Below are 23,541 nucleotides of genomic sequence, written 5' to 3'. Positions count from 1 at the left end.
CTTTAAAAATTGTTTGAATCTCTTTAGCATATCTTTTAGCTCCTCTTCCCTATCTGCCATCGACACAATATCGTCTGCATATGTTAGTGACCATACCTTTCTTTCTCCTACCACTATGCCCCCAGCTTGTCCTTGCCTTAGTTCTTCTTCCAGTCTTGTTTGACTCCCCTCGCAGTCCTAAATTCCCTTGTGTCGCGGTTCTTGACTCTCGTATATCGCTTTAATCCTTCGGGTTAGTTTTTCGCTAATCCCCACTTTCCTCATTTTCTCCTCCAGTTTCTCTCTGTTTAGTCTGTTGAACGCCGCTCCTAAGTCCGCAAAGCAGGCATACAATTTCCCTCTTTCTTTACCTAGCTGCTTGTATATGATGTGGTTTATCACAAAAACCGCATCGGTCACTTCTCTTCCTTTTCTGAATCCGAATCTTCCAGTTTGTTTTCAATCTCTGCCTTCAGTCGTTCGTCCAGTATCTCTGCATAGATCTTGTATGCTGTATCCATTAGCGTTACTCCTCTGTAGCTCTTCGCTACTCTCTCGTCCCCCTTCTTACATATGCATATCCTTTTTTCCAATCTTCTGGTATCCCCTCCCTATTTCCATATTCTCCTTAAGGGGGGGGGTTAGGTTGGGGTTAGGTATTACAATTTTTTTTGTATTTTTTTAAATGAATGCATAATATCTTAAGAATATTGTATCAAAATTTCAAGTCGATTGAAGCAAAATTGACAAAGTTACGAGTATTTTCATACATGTCGGATTTTAATACCTACCCGACCCGAACGTGCTATTGATACCTGGCAGATGTTTCGCTCTCTATATAATACCTAATCTTACCCCCCAGATACCGGTGCCCCTTTGAACACTATTTCTGTACATAATTTACCAAGTAACGCTGGAGAGTTTTTTCAAATTTGTTAATTATTTTTATTTTACAATAACAAATTATCCGACTTTTTCGCAAAAAATCGCATTTTCCATTCAAAGTGTTCCAAAAAAGTGAAAAATTGAAATTTCGAAAAATCCTCCCAGCGTTACCTGGAGAAAACTGTTTCCTAACGAATGAACTTTAACTTTTTGATTTCAGATGATACAGCACCAAGTTACGACGGGCACCGCAATTCTACTTTTTTCCGAGACACGTCCGTGAAAATTTTATACAATATACTTCGAATGTCATACTTTAGTGTATCATTGGTTTTAATAAAGAGATTCTAACTGTGTCGTCACAAAAAATTCACAGCAACATGCCTTTTTTGTACGAATTAACCTTAGCCCCCCTTAACTCCCATAAGGCCACCCCCACTTCCTTCGGTGCATACTTTCGTACCTCATATTCTAACCCGTTTTCCCCCGTTGCTTTCTTTTGCTTCTTTTCTTTTCTTTTCTCTTTTCCCTCTATGAGCGCTTCTCTGCTGCATTTTCCTTTCATAAACTTTGTCATCTTCCTTCTCATCACTCTTTTCGTTTCTTTCCACTCCTTGTTGTACCACGCTTTCTCTCCCATACCCCATTTCCTCATCGTCACTTTCTTCTTTGGCATTGCTTCGTTTATCTTCTTTTTGATTTCAGTCCACGTTTCCTCTACTGTTCTTCCCTTGGACTGCAGGTCCAGTCTTTACATTCCTCCAGGTATTTTTCCACACTTTCGCTTGTTCATTCCCTTTTCTCCTTCTCTTCTTCTAGCTTTTCCTGGTTTTTTTATAATTCTGCCCCCCCCCCGTCCCTATTCAACGGCATGTAGTCAGACTATGTTCTTTTTTATACTGTTACGACCTTTCGCGGAGAGACGCGACCGCTAGGAATACGCGTCAGCGAGAGGCGTAAATTCTCGCTACGATTCTGTTAATCGACGCCGCGAAATAGTCGTTCCCCTGTTTCGATTAAGATAACAGAGGTGGTTCAATGAAGTAACACTGTATTAACGGGTGAACATGAAATAATATATTTGACAATAATATGATGAATAAATTACACAAAGTTGTCTCGACCTTACGATATCTCTCAATGAATTCGTTAAACTATATGATTTTGATTTTGCTCGTCAGAGCTCCCGATGTCTAACGCTTGACTCGTCAGAAGGGACTGATTGCCTTTCGATCATTTCTTTGTCTTGTTTGGAAGACGACCCCCATTATGCTCGCTTCACGCCACCGCTCGCGCCTATGATAACGTATGGCTCTTCTTGTGTCGAAAACGTTACGGACAAAAATCGACGTTTCTAGGGCTCGCTGCTTGGCGACAACTATGCTCCTGTCACGACCGGCATACTTCAAATCCGACGGACTGACGATAGAGATAAAGATGTGGCGGCACTCGGCGACAATGTATATCGCTGAAGTGCCTAATGAACCATCAACATCCCAACGGTCCTTCCACCGAAGGTTCTAGAAGAAAGAGCACGTGGCAACGATCGCGGACGCCTAGCAAATGCATGGACGGTGGGGATGTTGAGGGATGACAAAAGAAAGTAATCGGATCCGATCGAAAGTAAAATCATAAGAGTCAGTCTTAGAAAGTCACGCCTAGAGTTCGGAAGTAGATTGTAAAGTGTATTGATGTTAGAAAAAAAATAAAGTTTTCTTTTTTTTATTTTTACCTCAAATTCCTTTTTTATTTTGTTATTTTACGTGACACTCCCGTCGATACATTGTATATGATCCGGCGGGCAGATAAGACGGTCTGCCTGCGACACTGTAGGACCGCGAGCGACGGTTAGAAAATACAGCCTGTGGTAAGCATCGTGGTGTAACACCTACTTTCACGTCGATTATTGATAAAGATTATTCGCCAGTGATACCATTTATATGTGTTCCCCCTTGTCTACGGGAATGTTAAACGTCTCTCCTTTCATACTACAAAAAAATTTTTTTTTTTTTACGTGGAGGAAATCTTCAAAGACACCTTACTACCGTGTGGGGACGGGCAGAAGGTAGTGCCGGATTCTTACCGGCTAAAACCTCCACGAACGGGGCAGTGTATCAGTGCGAGTTTTGATCGTCGGACCCCTGTGTGCTGAACACCAAGCACCTTTAACCAAGTATTCCCAGAAAGTACACCCAGAAGACACGCAAGGGAGGGGCTGGCCGCTTGCCTGTTTGTATATTCTAAGAGAAATTTTGGTTTTTCCGTCCCTTTTTTTTGCGAGCCTTCCATACCGAGGATTCGAACTCGCGACGCGTCTCCTTCAATTCTCGACCTTAACGACCGTAGCCAACTGCCCCGCCGAGCTTCTAGCTCATTGGAAAGTATTTGATTCTTAATGTGGTAATGTACATCATAGGAAATATTCTAATTAGTCTCTTGAAAGAGATGTACATTTTTCATAGCCCTCTCTAAATACAAGGGGTAAAGGTAAATAATTCCCTTAATTAAATCATTATTATTAAATCTATTATGAAGCTCTTAATAATATATTTTTGCTGCTATTATAATTCTTGTAGTAAGAGATGGCCGTTCTAAAATAATTGCTGCTTCTTCTAATGCGCTTATTTTCAAGATGCCTAGCCTTGCGTTTTCCATCGCATTGGCAGAGATTTTATAACGTATGGGATTAGCATAAGTTATAAATAGGTCTAATTAATAATTTGTAACAGAAGATTTTAACCTCAAGATTTAGGTCAGATGCAAACGATCGAATTTGCAACAAATGACCGCAACGGCAATGGGTTAGAAGGACAAGAAAATACATATGTATGTATCCTTCTTTTGTGAAACAGAAGAACTTTATTTGTTCCTCTGCTTTTCCAACGGCACCGGAACGATGTTGATTCTCCAATCAAAAGCAATGTCTATCGTTCTCGCTTTCCTAACCAAAATTGTCCTTAACGAATCAGATCATCTCGTGACCTCAGACACACCCACCCCTAGCTTACCTCAACATCCACACTATCGTCACTAAACGACTCAGTCTCCATCTTTAGAATAGGCAACACCTTTTACCGAGTTTCTACCCTTAGAACGATCGCATACTTAACGTATAAGTGTAACTAGGTATTACATAAAGTTATTGGAATGATTTGTGTGTGTTAATTCAGTGTATATTCCATTGTGATTGCTGAATTCATAATAAAGTTTAATAAAAGCAAAATTGATAATTGTGTTATGACTCAGCTATTTTATTTTATCATCCAACCCTCAACTATACGTGAGACTAGCCGCTGGCAGGATGATTTCTTCTTTGTGTCGGTAGTTAGCTGCTACAGTTATTGTTATGGTTTTATAAACTAGTAATTTGTTGCTCATGCTCAATTTAGATGTTCTTGCTGTAAGATAGTGCAACGATTTTCTCATTATCATTAGGTGTTTAATGTTTTCCAGTCCAACTTATGATCCAAATGCTGTACAAGAAGTTGTTTGTTGGATTTCCTGATTTAACAATTTAATCTCAGAAGATTCTTTCTCCTTAAAAATGAAGACAATGTGCGAAAACTTGTTTGAGTTTAATTGGATTTTGTTATCTCTCGCTTAACGTTCTGTATTATATACGTGCGTTTTAGGTTCTTCTTGCTATTTTAATGTTTCCATGTTTGGATGGGATATTTTCAGATGTTCTTTTTCTTTTTTTTTTTATTATTTAATTTGTACTTTACAATTTGCCCACATTCGACAAATTTTTCTAACTTATTTTCAAATGTGAACGTAGCGATGGAATAAGTTTCCGTTTTTAGCGTTGTTAGCAATAAACAAAATAGAAAATGGGTTCGAGGACATTTTCTTGTGGAACCGTTAATTTCTTTCAGAGAGGACACATACACTTCTAATTTTAACATACAAATACCTATTCGTAATGTGGGAGAAAATAATTCTATATGTGCTATTCAGCAGAATTGTTTATAACTTCCTTAAAATCCTTCATTTTATCACATAATACATAAAATCATTCAATCTTTAGCGGAGGCTTTTTCCACATTGAGAAGCAACGCGGTGCAGTATTTTCCACCTTCCGTTGATCTAATTACGTCGCTGGTCATTCTGTGTATTTACTTTACTGTATTCTGATTCTTCCTGAATCTAAATTGTTGGCCTAGGATTAGGTATTTAGCTTTTGGCCGGATAGCCAGCTACGCTCGTTAAAAAACAACGGAAAAACTAAACATTATCGGCACCCACTTTTCCAAAAAACACACACGAAACGACCACATGGGTCGAGAACGACTGAACAGCATTATCATCGCCGAAACAAACAAACTCAAAAATAAAATAGAACAAGGCATAGCGCAAAATAAAACAGTTTGCACATTCTCAAACGAAAACACCTCGGACAACCCCAAAAAACCAGAACCAGAAATAAACTACTTTACAAATTACAGCCAACTAAATATAATATTCTCCAAACTAAACAAGAAAAAATCATACGGCTTCGATGGCATGCCAAACATTTTGCTCAAACGCTTACCTAACGAAATAAAATGGTACTACACGGTACTCTTCAACAATGCGCTAAATAACACGTATTTCCCCGGAAAATGGAAAAAGGCCAAATTAATAGCCATTACAAAAAAATAAAGACGGTTCATCACCTGCAAACCTACGACTTATAAGCCTCCTCCCCAACATAAGCAAAGTATTGGAAATAGTCATAAACAATCCCCTAGTCTCCTTCTGCGCAATAAATAACGTAATCCCAGAAAATCAATTCAACGCAATTAGAAGAAAAACAGCAGTTACCCCATCAGCGACATCTACAGCCAGCGCAACAATTATCACGAACAACACTTTTACACCTAAACAATAAGAACAGAACTTCAAGAACCTTTTTGACAAAATTAACGATTACTACTATACATGGAAACTAAAAATTAATGCTACCAAATGCGAAACCATACTGTTTAGATCCACGTCAAGTGAAAAAGGCCCAATAGAAAGAGAACACTGTAAAAAATTCCAATTAAGAGGAAAAGCAAACGAAGGGGAGCTCATACCACACAAAAATTGCGTAAAATATCTAGGCGTAAATATAGACGACAAATTAAACTGCAAACAGCACCTCGAAATTCAACTCTCCAAAGCCAGCAAAGCATTCTAGAAGACGAAAAGATTATTCTACACCAAGCGTCTCAACAGCAAAGTAAAAATCCTGTGCTACCAAGCACTAATCAGACGGATCATAACCTATAGCTGCCTAATCTGGTACAACGTATCAGTTTCCCTAATGGAAAAAATTCGCATATTCGAAGGAAAATGCATCAGGGCTTGCCTGAGTACTTACAGATTCGAACACAGCAGATTCAAAAAATACGTCAAAAATAAAAGAATCTACGACATAGCCAAGAACCACCGCATCGACTGCCACATCTTAAAACAAGTACATAACCTAACAAACAAACACACACCACACTAGAGAAATAAATCAATCAAATTCGAAGATGGTATCCCACTGGGGGTAGCCATCCACATGTTATATTATTATACCACTAAGCTATAATATTTTACCAAATGTCCTACTGGACAAATTGTAAAATGTAAATAAATAAATAAAAAGAAAAGCATCTCAAAACTAACAAGGAGCCACTTCGCGCAAACTGCAAAGATAAAACAAAATAATTTAATCTTCGGTTGCTTATTTCCAAACGATTCGTATTACAAAAATACACTGACAACAGGTTAGGCCCCCCCCCGCCCGAAGCGTTTTTATACCTAGACGAAAGAAACTATCTCCAAGACCAAAATAATATCCCAATAATATACCATATAAAAAGAAAGATAGGGATTAAAACAATAGAGAAGAACTTAAGTGGACAAACCGTAGACACTAGGTGGAGATACAACATGGCCCTTCCCCAAAAAGACACAGAAGACAATCACAGAAAAAACATAAAAAAATTGGTGGATACCGAAACCATAGTAAAAAAGAGAATAACAAGAGAAAGAGCCACAAAACGGCAACGCTCAAATCTCCCTCCGTATAAAATAGTGTGAATATTGTAAACTTTGTAAATATTGCAAATAATTCTACAGGACACCCCTCCCTTCCCCTCCCCGTCCACCCTCACCGACCCCTTTCCAAAATCCCACAGCCCCTCCGAAACCGAATAGACTAACGAACTGTCCTGTTTTTGCGACCAGGTTTTCAGAACAGAGATAGAAAGAAAAAACTACATCGTATATACGCACCGCTCTATAGCGACTTAAATCCAATTTCTATATTGTAAAGCTAAAAAAATGTAATTCCGACATACAAAATATTGTATGCCTATGTCGTACCGTCATGTATCGGTACTTTTGCCTAAACAGGCCCACAACCAAAGTTCATTGTTTATGGAGAACAGCATGCCAATGTAACATTCTGTTAAGGTATAGAGAGGAATCGGAAAAGTAAATGATTTACTTTATTCACAACAGCTATACATATATTTGTCGGGTTTACATTAGAATTAGAGTTCGGGGCGTGAAACGAAACTTCGTTCGGATTATACATTGTCGCAAGAAAGAATGACTTTCCGTCCCAACAATGCCACAGAGGAAAAACTACGATGGGGTGTGTCCAAGGACACGAGATCATGGGATTCATCGGGGATAGCCTTCGTTCGGAAAGTAAGGGAAATTGACGTTGCTGCTGATTGGTCAATCTCCATATCGGTAGTTAGAAAAAGATGCTAGCCGCCCTCGAGCCGCAGCCACGTTCGGCGACTGGCTGTCGCCTCGAGCCCAAGCTCATTATCGCAAATCTCGAACAAATATAATCGGATCGAAAGACGACAATTGTTTAATTACAGCTACAGTAGACTCTAGGTTACAATGTTACGTTCTTTCATCTCCGACATATATAACCTTGGTTATGAATATTTTAAATCGGCACAATAATTGTTAAAAGTATATATCAAACATTTGTCGTACAGTAATACGCATGATCGGTAAATATTTCTTATGCTAATCTATAAATCTAAGGAATCTCAGAAAATAAATGCTTTAGATGGAATATATGCGGATTTGCAGATAACTTCTAGATACTGTTCAGTTTGAAAACAAAGACAAGGAATATATGGATTATGTGGAACATCTCGTATCTTATTTCAAAAATTACGAGCTGATGTGGTACATTCTACGTGTTGGTTGGTTTATTAAAGAGAGGAGTGATAAAATTGTAACAGTCAGTGTATATTAAAATCCCTTTAAATACAAGTACAAAGATAGTGTATGCCAGTTGTAATCGTCGCACCTTCAATGCTACCGTTCAACTCTACGCTTGCTATTCCACTGTATGACCTGTTATAATGATTCGTTATAATGATCGTCCTAGAAAGGACGTTCGTCTATTCGTATCGAACGATGGTATTATAAAAATTTCAGATGTAACTCCGGATGACGATTAGAAAGAACGACGATAATGTTCTGTTCGGAATTTGTTTACCTTTAGACCTAGCGAAGCAAAACAACGTTGTCACTCCAAGGCACAACAATACGATCCGCCTTAAACGTATGTAAGTACATCTCTGACAATCGTCTGTTCCAGTAGCAAACTGTAGACGCAAGTATATTGCAATCAATTTCGATCATGTTTAAGAAATGTCGACAAACTCTTTTGTGTCTTTTCAAACGAATGAGACTCTATTAGAATATATTGCGAATAAATGTGTTCTGTATTTTTGTGCAGCATGCAAAGTTTAAAAGGATATATTAATCCTTTCTTGTTATTTATACAATTGATATACAATATAACACGTTTGGATATTGATCAAAAATTCATTTTTTATGAAAATAATCTCACCTAACCATTTATATATGTGTTCCATCCTTGTCTACGGGAGTGTTAAGCATTTCTCCTTCCGTACTACAAAAAAAATTTTTTTTTTTTTTTTACGTGGAGGAAATCTTCAGAGACACCTGACCACCCTGTGGGGATGGGCAGAAGGTAGTGCCGGATTCTTACCGGCTAAAACCTCCACGAACGGGACAGTGTAGCAGTGCGAGTTTTTATCGTCGGGCCCCTGTGTGCTTAACACCAAGCACGTTTAAAAACCAAGTACTCCCAGAAAGTACACGCAGAACACACGCAAGGGAGGGGCTGGCCGCTTGCCTGTTTGTATATTCTAAGAGAAATTTTGGTTTTTCCGTCCCTTCTTATAGACTGGGAGAGGTCTCCTTATTTTTTTTTATTTATTTGTCGAAATTACAATCAATTCTCGCGTTGAGAATTTTCAGTAATTTTTCTGGCGTGGCGCAGTGACATGGCTGTTTATTTACAATAAGTTAATATTTATTATAGATAGGTATAATTTATAAGTATTATAAGTAAGTGCATATGCTTAATTTGGATAATTAAATGAATCTAACGTTTAAGTCTAGCGGGTAGTGCCTCTTCAGCCTGCGAATCTGGTCCGTCGTATCGAGTAGTCCAGTGATTAGGGGGTTTCGGTGTTTGTTGATTCTTTTGCTGTATCTGTCGCTATATTTTGCTATTTCCTCTTTGACGGCGGGTATCTTGAGGTCGCGGTGTATTGTTTCATTGGTTACATACCAAGGTGCGTCAATTAGGGATCTTAGCGTTTTCGATTGAAAGCGTTGGAGTATTTCAATGTTGGAGTTACTTGCTGTTCCCCATAGTTGGATTCCGTAGGTCCAGACAGGTTTTATTACGGTCTTGTAGAGGGTAATTTTATTCTGTATATTTAGTTTTGAGCGTCGGCCCGTGAGCCAATAGAGTTATTTTAATTTGTCCTTTAGTTGCTTCCTTTTATCTGAGATGTGTGTCTTCCACGTTAGTCTCCTGTCCAGGGTCATGCCCAGGTATCGGACTGTGTCCCTGCTAGGAACTGTTGCATTGTTGATGGTGACCTGGGGGCAGGTTTGTTTTCGGAGCGTGAAGGTTACATGTGAGGATTTCTTTTCGTTGACTTTGAAGCCCCATTTGTGAAACCACTTTTCCATGGAGTCGAGACTTCGCTGGAGAGTGGATGAGGCTATTACCGGGACTACGTGGGTAGCTAATAGCGCTGTGTCGTCTGTAAATGTCGCTATTGTTATATCGTTTGATATAGGTAGGTCGGCAGTGTAGATGGAGTACAGTAGGGGTCCGAGGACACTACCTTGGGGTATGCCGGCTTCTATTGGGAATGTTGCGGAAGTGGCGTCTAGGTATTTAACCATGAATTGCCTATTGGTTAGGTAAGATTTTAGGATGGAGTAGTAGGGGTGGGGTAGGATCTTTTTAAGTTTGTATAGTAGCCCTTCATGCCATACTTTATCGAATGCCTGTTGGATGTCTAGGAAGACCGCTGAGCAATATTTTTTCTTTTCGAGTGTTTGGCTGATCGTATGAGTTAGGCGGTGGATTTGCTCTACTGTAGAATGATGTTTTCGGAAGCCGAATTGGTGATCTGGGAGTGTTTTCAAGTTCTCTAGGATTGGAAGGAGTCGGTTCGTGAGCATCTTCTCGAATAGTTTGGACAGGGTAGGTAAAAGACTGATTGGGCGATAGGAGCAGGTTTCGTATATCGGTTTACCGGGTTTGGGGATGAGGGTAATCAATGAGATTTTCCAAGCCTTAGGATAGTGTTCCAGGCGAAGGATAGCATTAAAAATCGATGTGATGAGTGCTATCCCTTTTGTGGGAAGTTCCTTGATTGCTCTATTGCCTATTAGGTCGTGTCGTGCTGCTTTCTTGGGGTTTAGGCGACTGATTGTTTCTATAGTCTCAGCAGAGGAGAAGGGTTCGATAAGAGGGGACGTTTGGAAGGGGGTGTGCAGGTATTCAGTAACGTCCGCGGCGGCTTGGGGGGAATGGGGTTTGAATACTTTTGACAAGTGTTTTGCAAACAGGTCGGCTTTTTCTATAGGGCTTCGCGCCCATCCACCTTGCGGACAGCGGATAGGTGGGATTATTTGTGGGGGGCGTGTGAGTTTCCTGGAGGCCTTCCATAGTGAGTAGTTGGCGTCGGCTGTGGGGGATAAGCTGGCGAGGTATTTATGGAAACAGTCGTTTTTATAGTTTCTTAAGTTTCTGGATAGCTTTCTAGTTGCGCTGTTAAGTTTGCGTTTGTCCTCCGGTGATCTATGAGTCTGCCATACTCTTCTTAGTCTACGTTTTTCTGCTATTTTTTTTAGTATGTATTGGGGATATTCTTGTTTGCTGCTAGATGGCTTTGTCAGTTCGCTGTGGAGTGCCGAAGCGTGCAGACGTGTCTCTAGTGCCCAGCGTAGTTCGAAAACAACACGTGTCGCCCAAACGTCGAAAGAGAACACAGCTAAGTGCCCCTTACCCCCTAGGGAGAAGAAAATCCCACGCACCTAACCCCAACACGAATACTAGCCTCACAGCCTCACGACTAGTTGTTCTTTCCGAATTAACTAGCTCGATGATGGCCCAGCAACCGCGACCAGGCTCTCCGGAGCAGACTCGCAGCTACCCCGAGCTACCCCCCCCCGTGGCAGAAGTGTAGCAGAACTTTCCGCACTAACGACGCTAACACTACAAAGAAGAGGAAAATAGAACCAGCAACGCAAATAAACACACACAACAGGTTCGCCGTATTGGAATCCTCAAACGACGCCATGGAAATCGTAGAACCGCCATCAAACCAACACTCACAGAGAATCCCCCCTCCCCCACCAATTTTTGTGGACGACGTCATTGACATACAGACAATGACCAAGTCCCTAGAGAGAGATACCAGCAAGGAGGAATATAACCTCAAGATAAGCAACAACAAGGTGAAAATACTACCGACGAACCCAGAAGCTTACAGAAAACTCACCAAGACACTCAGGACCCTGAACGCCAACTTCCACACCTACCAACTTAAACAGGAAAGGCCTTTCCGGGTGGTCCTACGAAACATACACCACTCAGCAGATATAGACGAACTAAAATACGAACTCTCAAAACTCGGCCACGAAGTCGTCAACGTAAGTAATATAAGGCATAGAGTCTCGAAAGACCCGTTATCCTTATTCTTCCTAGACATTAAACAAAAACCGAACAATAAGGAAATTTATAACATCAGTCGCCTAATGAACGCGATAGTAAAGATCGAACCACCGCTCGTGAAAAAAGAAATAGTGCAGTGCAAAAGGTGCCAAAGGTACGGTCATACGCAGAAATACTGCAACCATACTTTCCGCTGCGTTAAATGCGCAGGCTCTCACTCCACTGACCAGTGCGCCAAATCACCGGAAACCCCAGCGAAATGCATCCACTGCCAAGGGGACCACCCTGCCAACTACAAAGGCTGCCCAGCATATAAAACACTATACACGAACAGGTACCCTAAGCCCAGAGCAAAAGAGGTATCCAACCAAACACCCAGCCCGCCGAAATTCACGACTACCCCAACCCCCTCAAGCAACCAAACGCACAGTCCTACCAAATTCATCTCCACCTCAACCTCCTTTGCCCAAGCAGTACAAGGCATCCAAAACAACCCGAACAGCCAAAGGAACCTTCCCCAAAACAGTGACCCCAACCCACCAAACACAGACAACTCCTCAAGGCTTGAAAAGCTAATAGAGAAACAATCTGAGCAAATAAATCACTTGCTATCGCTACTAACACTCATCGTGGAAAAATTAGCACGCCCCGACTGAAAATAAAATCAAGGCGCATAGCACTCTGGAACGCCAACGGTCTAGCGCAACACAAACTTGAACTAGAACTCTTCTTAAAACACCAGCAAATCGACGTAATGCTCGTGTCGGAAACCCACTTCACCGACAAGAGCTACCTGAAAATAAATGGTTACAAATTCTACCATACCCAACACCCCAGCGGAAAGGCCCACGGTGGCACCGGAATAATAATCAAAGCAAGTATTAAGCACTACGAACTCCCATCATTCCAGAAAGACTACCTCCAAGCAACAAACGTGGCAATAGAAGACTGTCATGGCTCAATCACCACCTCAGCAGTATACTGCCCTCCCAGACACTCCATCGCCAAAGAAGACTTTGATAACTTCCTGGACACCCTGGGCAACAGATTCATAGTTGGAGGAGACTATAACGCCAAGCACATCCAATGGGGCAGCAGACTGGTTACAGCTAGAGGCAAAAACCTCTTAAACAGCATAACAAACAACAACCTCAACTACCTCACCACATACGAACCCACATACTGGCCCACTGACACCAACAAAATACCCGACCTTCTCGACTTCTTCATAACAAAAAATATCCCATCAAGACACGTCCAGATCAACTCCTCGGCTGATCTCTCCTCTGATCATTCTCCCGTGATAGCAACAGTCAGTTCAACAATCATCGAGAATACACCTAATGGCACCATTCACAACCAACACACCAACTGGCAGCTCTTCAGAGAAGTCTTTACACACTCAACCTCAGCCTTCACCCCACTAAAAACAAAGGAAGATATCGAAGCAGCCACGGAATACTTAAACACGAGCATAATAAACGCAATCCGCCTCTCCACACCGACAAAGCCATCTAACAGCAAACAAGAATATCCCCATTACATACTAAAAAAAATAGCAGAAAAACGAAGACTAAGAAGAGTATGGCAAACCCATAGAACACCGGAGGACAAACGCAAACTTAACAACGCAACTAGAAAGCTATCCAGAACCCTAAGAAACTATAAAAACGACTGTTTCCATAAATACCTCGCCAGCTTGTCCCCCACAGCCGACGCCAACTACTCACTATGGAAGGCCTCCAGGAAACTCACACGCCCCCCACAAATAATCCCACCTATCCGCCGTCCGCAAGGTGGATGGGCGCGAAGCCCCATAGAAAAAGCCGACCTGTTTGCAAATCACTTGTCAAAAGTATTCAAACCCCATTCCCCCCAAACCGCCGCGGACGTTACAGAATACCTGCACACCCCCTTCCAAATGTCCCCTCCTATCGAACCCTTCTCCTCTGCTGAGACTCTAGAAACAATCAGTCGCCTAAACCCCAAGAAAGCAGCAGGACACGACCTAATAGGCAATAGAGCAATCAAGGAACTTCCCACAAAAGGGATAGCACTCATCACATCGATTTTTAATGCTATCCTTCGCCTGGAACACTATCCTAAGGCTTGGAAAATCTCATTGATTACCCTCATCCCCAAACCCGGTAAACCGATATACGAAACCTGCTCCTATCGCCCAATCAGTCTTTTACCTACCCTGTCCAAACTTTTCGAGAAGATGCTCACGAACCGACTCCTTCCAATCCTGGAGAACTTGAAAACACTCCCAGATCACCAATTCGGCTTCCGAAAACATCATTCTACAGTAGAGCAAATCCACCGCCTAACTCATACGATCAGCCAAACACTCGAAAAGAAAAAATATTGCTCAGCGGTCTTCCTAGACATCCAACAGGCATTCGATAAAGTATGGCATGAAGGGCTACTATACAAACTTAAAAAGATCCTACCCCACCCCTACTACTCCATCCTAAAATCTTACCTAACCAATAGGCAATTCATGGTTAAATACCTAGACGCCACTTCCGCAACATTCCCAATAGAAGCCGGCATACCCCAAGGTAGTGTCCTCGGACCCCTACTGTACTCCATCTACACTGCCGACCTACCTATATCAAACGATATAACAATAGCGACATTTACAGACGACACAGCGCTATTAGCTACCCACGTAGTCCCGGTAATAGCCTCATCCACTCTCCAGCGAAGTCTCGACTCCATGGAAAAGTGGTTTCACAAATGGGGCTTCAAAGTCAACGAAAAGAAATCCTCACATGTAACCTTCACGCTCCGAAAACAAACCTGCCCCCAGGTCACCATCAACAATGCAACAGTTCCTAGCAGGGACACAGTCCGATACCTGGGCATGACCCTGGACAGGAGACTAACGTGGAAGACACACATCTCAGATAAAAGGAAGCAACTAAAGGACAAATTAAAATAACTCTATTGGCTCACGGGCCGACGCTCAAAACTAAATATACAGAATAAAATTACCCTCTACAAGACCGTAATAAAACCTGTCTGGACCTACGGAATCCAACTATGGGGAACAGCAAGTAACTCCAACATTGAAATACTCCAACGCTTTCAATCGAAAACGCTAAGATCCCTAATTGACGCACCTTGGTATGTAACCAATGAAACAATACACCGCGACCTCAAGATACCCGCCGTCAAAGAGGAAATAGCAAAATATAGCGACAGATACAGCAAAAGAATCAACAAACACCGAAACCCCCTAATCACTGGACTACTCGATACGACGGACCAGATTCGCAGGCTGAAGAGGCACTACCCGCTAGACTTAAACGTTAGATTCATTTAATTATCCAAATTAAGCATATGCACTTACTTATAATACTTATAAATTATACCTATCTATAATAAATATTAACTTATTGTAAATAAACAGCCATGTCACTGCGCCACGCCAGAAAAATTACTGAAAATTCTCAACGCGAGAATTGATTGTAATTTCGACAAATAAATAAAAAAAAATAAGGAGACCTCTCCCAGTCTATAAGAAGGGACGGAAAAACCAAAATTTCTCTTAGAATATACAAACAGGCAAGCGGCCAGCCCCTCCCTTGCGTGTGTTCTGCGTGTACTTTCTGGGAGTACTTGGTTTTTAAACGTGCTTGGTGTTAAGCACACAGGGGCCCGACGATAAAAACTCGCACTGCTACACTGTCCCGTTCGTGGAGGTTTTAGCCGGTAAGAATCCGGCACTACCTTCTGCCCATCCCCACAGGGTGGTCAGGTGTCTCTGAAGATTTCCTCCACGTAAAAAAAAAAAAAAAATTTTTTTTGTAGTACGGAAGGAGAAATGCTTAACACTCCCGTAGACAAGGATGGAACACATATATAAATGGTTAGGTGAGATTATTTTCATAAAAAATGAATTTTTGATCAATATCCAAACGTGTTATATTGTATATCAATTGTATAAATAACAAGAAAGGATTAATATATCCTTTTAAACTTTGCATGCTGCACAAAAATACAGAACACATTTATTCGCAATATATTCTAATAGAGTCTCATTCGTTTGAAAAGACACAAAAGAGTTTGTCGACATTTCTTAAACATGATCGAAATTGATTGCAATATACTTGCGTCTACAGTTTGCTACTGGAACAGACGATTGTCAGAGATGTACTTACATACGTTTAAGGCGGATCGTATTGTTGTGCCTTGGAGTGACAACGTTGTTTTGCTTCGCTAGGTCTAAAGGTAAACAAATTCCGAACAGAACATTATCGTCGTTCTTTCTAATCGTCATCCGGAGTTACATCTGAAATTTTTATAATACCATCGTTCGATACGAATAGACGAACGTCCTTTCTAGGACGATCATTATAACGAATCATTATAACAGGTCATACAGTGGAATAGCAAGCGTAGAGTTGAACGGTAGCATTGAAGGTGCGACGATTACAACTGGCATACACTATCTTTGTACTTGTATTTAAAGGGATTTTAATATACACTGACTGTTACAATTTTATCACTCCTCTCTTTAATAAACCAACCAACACGTAGAATGTACCACATCAGCTCGTAATTTTTGAAATAAGATACGAGATGTTCCACATAATCCATATATTCCTTGTCTTTGTTTTCAAACTGAACAGTATCTAGAAGTTATCTGCAAATCCGCATATATTCCATCTAAAGCATTTATTTTCTGAGATTCCTTAGATTTATAGATTAGCATAAGAAATATTTACCGATCATGCGTATTACTGTACGACAAATGTTTGATATATACTTTTAACAATTATTGTGCCGATTTAAAATATTCATAACCAAGGTTATATATGTCGGAGATGAAAGAACGTAACATTGTAACCTAGAGTCTACTGTAGCTGTAATTAAACAATTGTCGTCTTTCGATCCGATTATATTTGTTCGAGATTTGCGATAATGAGCTTGGGCTCGAGGCGACAGCCAGTCGCCGAACGTGGCTGCGGCTCGAGGGCGGCTAGCATCTTTTTCTAACTACCGATATGGAGATTGACCAATCAGCAGCAACGTCAATTTCCCTTACTTTCCGAACGAAGGCTATCCCCGATGAATCCCATGATCTCGTGTCCTTGGACACACCCCATCGTAGTTTTTCCTCTGTGGCATTGTTGGGACGGAAAGTCATTCTTTCTTGCGACAATGTATAATCCGAACGAAGTTTCGTTTCACGCCCCGAACTCTAATTCTAATGTAAACCCGACAAATATATGTATAGCTGTTGTGAATAAAGTAAATCATTTACTTTTCCGATTCCTCTCTATACCTTAACAGAATGTTACATTGGCATGCTGTTCTCCATAAACAATGAACTTTGGTTGTGGGCCTGTTTAGGCAAAAGTACCGATACATGACGGTACGACATAGGCATACAATATTTTGTATGTCGGAATTACATTTTTTTAGCTTTACAATATAGAAATTGGATTTAAGTCGCTATAGAGCGGTGCGTATATACGATGTAGTTTTTTCTTTCTATCTCTGTTCTGAAAACCTGGTCGCAAAAACAGGACAGTTCGTTAGTCTATTCGGTTTCGGAGGGGCTGTGGGATTTTGGAAAGGGGTCGGTGAGGGTGGACGGGGAGGGGAAGGGAGGGGTGTCCTGTAGAATTATTTGCAATATTTACAAAGTTTACAATATTCACACTATTTTATACGGAGGGAGATTTGAGCGTTGCCGTTTTGTGGCTCTTTCTCTTGTTATTCTCTTTTTTACTATGGTTTCGGTATCCACCAATTTTTTTATGTTTTTTCTGTGATTGTCTTCTGTGTCTTTTTGGGGAAGGGCCATGTTGTATCTCCACCTAGTGTCTACGGTTTGTCCACTTAAGTTCTTCTCTATTGTTTTAATCCCTATCTTTCTTTTTATATGGTATATTATTGGGATATTATTTTGGTCTTGGAGATAGTTTCTTTCGTCTAGGTATAAAAACGCTTCGGGCGGGGGGGGGCCTAACCTGTTGTCAGTGTATTTTTGTAATACGAATCGTTTGGAAATAAGCAACCGAAGATTAAATTATTTTGTTTTATCTTTGCAGTTTGCGCGAAGTGGCTCCTTGTTAGTTTTGAGATGCTTTTCTTTTTATTTATTTATTTACATTTTACAATTTGTCCAGTAGGACATTTGGTAAAATATTATAGCTTAGTGGTATAATAATATAACATGTGGATGGCTACCCCCAGTGGGATACCATCTTCGAATTTGATTGATTTATTTCTCTAGTGTGGTGTGTGTTTGTTTGTTAGGTTATGTACTTGTTTTAAGATGTGGCAGTCGATGCGGTGGTTCTTGGCTATGTCGTAGATTCTTTTATTTTTGACGTATTTTTTGAATCTGCTGTGTTCGAATCTGTAAGTACTCAGGCAAGCCCTGATGCATTTTCCTTCGAATATGCGAATTTTTTCCATTAGGGAAACTGATACGTTGTACCAGATTAGGCAGCTATAGGTTATGATCCGTCTGATTAGTGCTTGGTAGCACAGGATTTTTACTTTGCTGTTGAGACGCTTGGTGTAGAATAATCTTTTCGTCTTCTAGAATGCTTTGCTGGCTTTGGAGAGTTGAATTTCGAGGTGCTGTTTGCAGTTTAATTTGTCGTCTATATTTACGCCTAGATATTTTACGCAATTTTTGTGTGGTATGAGCTCCCCTTCGTTTGCTTTTCCTCTTAATTGGAATTTTTTACAGTGTTCTCTTTCTATTGGGCCTTTTTCACTTGACGTGGATCTAAACAGTATGGTTTCGCATTTGGTAGCATTAATTTTTAGTTTCCATGTATAGTAGTAATCGTTAATTTTGTCAAAAAGGTTCTTGAAGTTCTGTTCTTATTGTTTAGGTGTAAAAGTGTTGTTCGTGATAATTGTTGCGCTGGCTGTAGATGTCGCTGATGGGGTAACTGCTGTTTTTCTTCTAATTGCGTTGAATTGATTTTCTGGGATTACGTTATTTATTGCGCAGAAGGAGACTAGGGGATTGTTTATGACTATTTCCAATACTTTGCTTATGTTGGGGAGGAGGCTTATAAGTCGTAGGTTTGCAGGTGATGAACCGTCTTTATTTTTTTGTAATGGCTATTAATTTGGCCTTTTTCCATTTTCCGGGGAAATACGTGTTATTTAGCGCATTGTTGAAGAGTACCGTGTAGTACCATTTTATTTCGTTAGGTAAGCGTTTGAGCAAAATGTTTGGCATGCCATCGAAGCCGTATGATTTTTTCTTGTTTAGTTTGGAGAATATTATATTTAGTTGGCTGTAATTTGTAAAGTAGTTTATTTCTGGTTCTGGTTTTTTGGGGTTGTCCGAGGTGTTTTCGTTTGAGAATGTGCAAACTGTTTTATTTTGCGCTATGCCTTGTTCTATTTTATTTTTGAGTTTGTTTGTTTCGGCGATGATAATGCTGTTCAGTCGTTCTCGACCCATGTGGTCGTTTCGTGTGTGTGTTTTGGAAAAGTGGGTGCCGATAATGTTTAGTTTTTCCGTTGTTTTTTAACGAGCGTAGCTGGCTATCCGGCCAAAAGCTAAATACCTAATCCTAGGCCAACAATTTAGATTCAGGAAGAATCAGAATACAGTAAAGTAAATACACAGAATGACCAGCGACGTAATTAGATCAACGGAAGGTGGAAAATACTGCACCGCGTTGCTTCTCAATGTGGAAAAAGCCTCCGCTAAAGATTGAATGATTTTATGTATTATGTGATAAAATGAAGGATTTTAAGGAAGTTATAAACAATTCTGCTGAATAGCACATATAGAATTATTTTCTCCCACATTACGAATAGGTATTTGTATGTTAAAATTAGAAGTGTATGTGTCCTCTCTGAAAGAAATTAACGGTTCCACAAGAAAATGTCCTCGAACCCATTTTCTATTTTGTTTATTGCTAACAACGCTAAAAACGGAAACTTATTCCATCGCTACGTTCACATTTGAAAATAAGTTAGAAAAATTTGTCGAATGTGGGCAAATTGTAAAGTACAAATTAAATAATAAAAAAAAAAAGAAAAAGAACATCTGAAAATATCCCATCCAAACATGGAAACATTAAAATAGCAAGAAGAACCTAAAACGCACGTATATAATACAGAACGTTAAGCGAGAGATAACAAAATCCAATTAAACTCAAACAAGTTTTCGCACATTGTCTTCATTTTTAAGGAGAAAGAATCTTCTGAGATTAAATTGTTAAATCAGGAAATCCAACAAACAACTTCTTGTACAGCATTTGGATCATAAGTTGGACTGGAAAACATTAAACACCTAATGATAATGAGAAAATCGTTGCACTATCTTACAGCAAGAACATCTAAATTGAGCATGAGCAACAAATTACTAGTTTATAAAACCATAACAATAACTGTAGCAGCTAACTACCGACACAAAGAAGAAATCATCCTGCCAGCGGCTAGTCTCACGTATAGTTGAGGGTTGGATGATAAAATAAAATAGCTGAGTCATAACACAATTATCAATTTTGCTTTTATTAAACTTTATTATGAATTCAGCAATCACAATGGAATATACACTGAATTAACACACACAAATCATTCCAATAACTTTATGTAATACCTAGTTACACTTATACGTTAAGTATGCGATCGTTCTAAGGGTAGAAACTCGGTAAAAGGTGTTGCCTATTCTAAAGATGGAGACTGAGTCGTTTAGTGACGATAGTGTGGATGTTGAGGTAAGCTAGGGGTGGGTGTGTCTGAGGTCACGAGATGATCTGATTCGTTAAGGACAATTTTGGTTAGGAAAGCGAGAACGATAGACATTGCTTTTGATTGGAGAATCAACATCGTTCCGGTGCCGTTGGAAAAGCAGAGGAACAAATAAAGTTCTTCTGTTTCACAAAAGAAGGATACATACATATGTATTTTCTTGTCCTTCTAACCCATTGCCGTTGCGGTCATTTGTTGCAAATTCGATCGTTTGCATCTGACCTAAATCTTGAGGTTAAAATCTTCTGTTACAAATTATTAATTAGACCTATTTATAACTTATGCTAATCCCATACGTTATAAAATCTCTGCCAATGCGATGGAAAACGCAATGCGATTGAAAATAAGCGCATTAGAAGAGGTACGAATTCTTTTAGAACAGTTTTCTCTTGCTACAATAAATATAATAGCAGCAAAAATATATTATTCAACGCTTCATAATAGACTTAATAATAATGATTTAATTAAGGGAATTATATAACTTTACCCCTTATATTTTGAGAGGGCTATGAAAAATATACATGTAGTAACTGGTGGATTCTTAGAGTAAGGACAAGTGATGATGGTAGAGTTTAAAGTTTAAGGTATTTTAATGAGTTTAATTCGATAACAAAAGGACAGACTACGATATCGTCGCACGCCGACTCACACTCCGTGTCCGCTCAACTCGCACTCTGCTTCTCGACTGACCCTCTGCCCGTTTTAGCACTCTATTGTCTTTTCCTGGGCCCACCGCACACATGTTCTACAGACGCTCGTAGCCAGGCTCACGTAGGTCTTTTCGGTAAAGCTATTTACCTGAAGGACCCGGCAATGCATTGATAGAGCCGACAGAGCCTCGGCTCTCGCGACATTGTCTGTAGTTAGCTCGACGTTTCTTGGGCCCTTCTCCCCGATACTACATACGTCTCCTTCAAGAGGCTAATTAGAATACTTCCTGATATACATTGCCAGATTAAGAATCAAATCCTTTCCAATCAGCCAGAAAGTCGACGGGGCAGCCAGCTACGCTCGTTAAAGCCCAGAACTGAAGACGACGCGTCCCGAGTTCGAATCCTCGGCATGGAAGGACAGAAAAAAAGGGGAACGAAAAACCAAAATTTCTCTTAGAATATACAAACAGGCAAGCGGCCAGCCCCTCCCTTGCGTGTCTTCTGGGTGTACTTTCTAGGAATATTTGGTTAAAGATACTACTTGGTGTTCTTCAGCACACAGGGGTGGTGTCCTCCGACGATCAGCTCGCGCTGGTACCACTGTCCCGTTCGTGGAGGTTTTAGCCGGTAAGAATCCGGCACTACCTTCCGCCCGCGACCGCAGGGTAGTAAGGTGTCTATGAAGATTTCCTCCACGTAAAAAAAAAAAAAAATTTTTTTGTAATACGGATGGAGACACGTTTAACACTCCCATAGACAAGGATGGAACACATATATAAATGATAAGGCTCTGTCGCCTTTCGGCGGGACTTATGAGATCTTTTTGGTGGGACCGCGAAGGGCTTCCGCTATCCTTCCGGATAACACAGGTTATCTATTAACCTTTTCTTGTGGCAAATGATCTTTACAGCTACATCCTTTCGAGCATTGCATTTCGAACCATATATTAGACGCGAATCTAGATGTTTGATCCATTGACATCGTGTAATCAAAAACGAAATAAGAAAGATAAAAAAATTTGATATACAACACAGTATTACCGAGTGAATTTACACTATTAATTACCAAATTCCAGACTTGAACAATATAATCATAGGTAAAACTTGGATACATACCGGTGGTTAGAAAGTGGCGCTTACTGACATTCTGAATCAACTTCAGTAAACGTATTCCGTTGAATGATGAAATTAAAACTGTTACACGAGTAGCGATAATATCGTAAACTGTTTATAATTTAATTAGACATAATGTTACTTATAAGCTTGTAAAAAGTTTCTATTTGTAAATTGGTTAGTTAATTATTTTGTTTTACTTTATTTATATGATCATATATTACTTTATATCCTTTTATTTCATTTTATGTTTCTTTATCTCCTTTATTTAATTTATTTCATCACCATAATTTTCTTTAATCTGTTCTATCGTTTCTAATAATCTGTGAGTACTGTAATTTTAAAGCCATTGGTTTGGATTCATTATAACTAATATTTTATTGATCTGCGGCATTTCAATCAATATCACACCATAATGTTATTATTATTATTATATTATATTACTATATGGTTATTATTATATTAAAACTGTTTTGAGAATAAACGCTAAAAAAGGTACACATTACACAGTTGTTCATCGAAATGACATTTGTTCATCGAAAAAAAAAGAAAAGTAAAATAAGTTAAATATAAAGGGGCACTCTATGCGTTAGGTGAGATTATTTTCAATGAAAAATGAATTTTTGATCAATATCCAAATGTGTTATGTTGTATATCAATTGTATAAATAACAAAAAAGGATTAATATATCCTTTCAAACTTTGCACGCTGCACTAAAATACAGAACACATTGACTCGCAATAAATTTTAATACAGTTTCATTCGCTTGAAAAGATACAAAAGATTTTGATTGCAATATACTTGCGTCTGCAGTTTGTTATTACCATCTTGTCGTCGGTGTACGGCCTGGTCTCTGATGTGGATTAATGTTACACGCTCGTCGGCCCTGACACAACGATTCTCTTTCCAGCAGTTTTTTCGTTTCTATTATAGTACCGCGGAGAGATTACCGACATACAGACAATGTCGACGACAAAGGGCAAATGCCGACAAGCCGAAAGGGTGGGAAACTTCAATAGGCCTAACGGCCATCAATATATTTCGGCACCGCAGCCGTTGATGTTCGGTTAGCCACCGGAGTGTCAAGAGTCCAAGAGTCGTTCTTCGACAGTTTCTCGACGAATCCGATGATCTCGTGTCCTTAGACACACCCCATCAT

The 23,541-nt window shown here is 39.9% G+C and overlaps 1 non-coding gene and 3 pseudogenes across 1 annotated transcript; 2 read left to right on the top strand and 2 right to left on the bottom strand.

The window, feature by feature from the left end:
• Positions 1 to 2,775: 2,775 nt before the first annotated feature.
• On the bottom strand, positions 2,776 to 2,858 carry LOC117240561 (annotated as a pseudogene).
• Positions 2,859 to 8,676: 5,818 nt separating this feature from the next.
• On the bottom strand, positions 8,677 to 8,776 carry LOC117240559 (annotated as a pseudogene).
• Positions 8,777 to 15,679: 6,903 nt separating this feature from the next.
• LOC117240558 lies at positions 15,680 to 15,779 on the top strand (annotated as a pseudogene).
• Positions 15,780 to 21,988: 6,209 nt separating this feature from the next.
• Positions 21,989 to 22,094, top strand: LOC117240556. The gene has a single exon (XR_004494733.1). It is a non-coding gene; the product is annotated as a U6atac minor spliceosomal RNA (small nuclear RNA).
• Positions 22,095 to 23,541: the final 1,447 nt, after the last annotated feature.

This window comes from Bombus vosnesenskii, unplaced genomic scaffold (genome assembly GCF_011952255.1).
Source record: "Bombus vosnesenskii isolate JDL3184/JDL3185 unplaced genomic scaffold, Bvos_JDL3184-5_v1.1 scf7180000014787, whole genome shotgun sequence".
NCBI classification, from domain to species: Eukaryota; Metazoa; Arthropoda; class Insecta; order Hymenoptera; family Apidae; genus Bombus; species Bombus vosnesenskii.
Note: the sequence above shows the minus strand (reverse complement) of the source record. Positions and strands in the feature narration are given on the sequence as shown.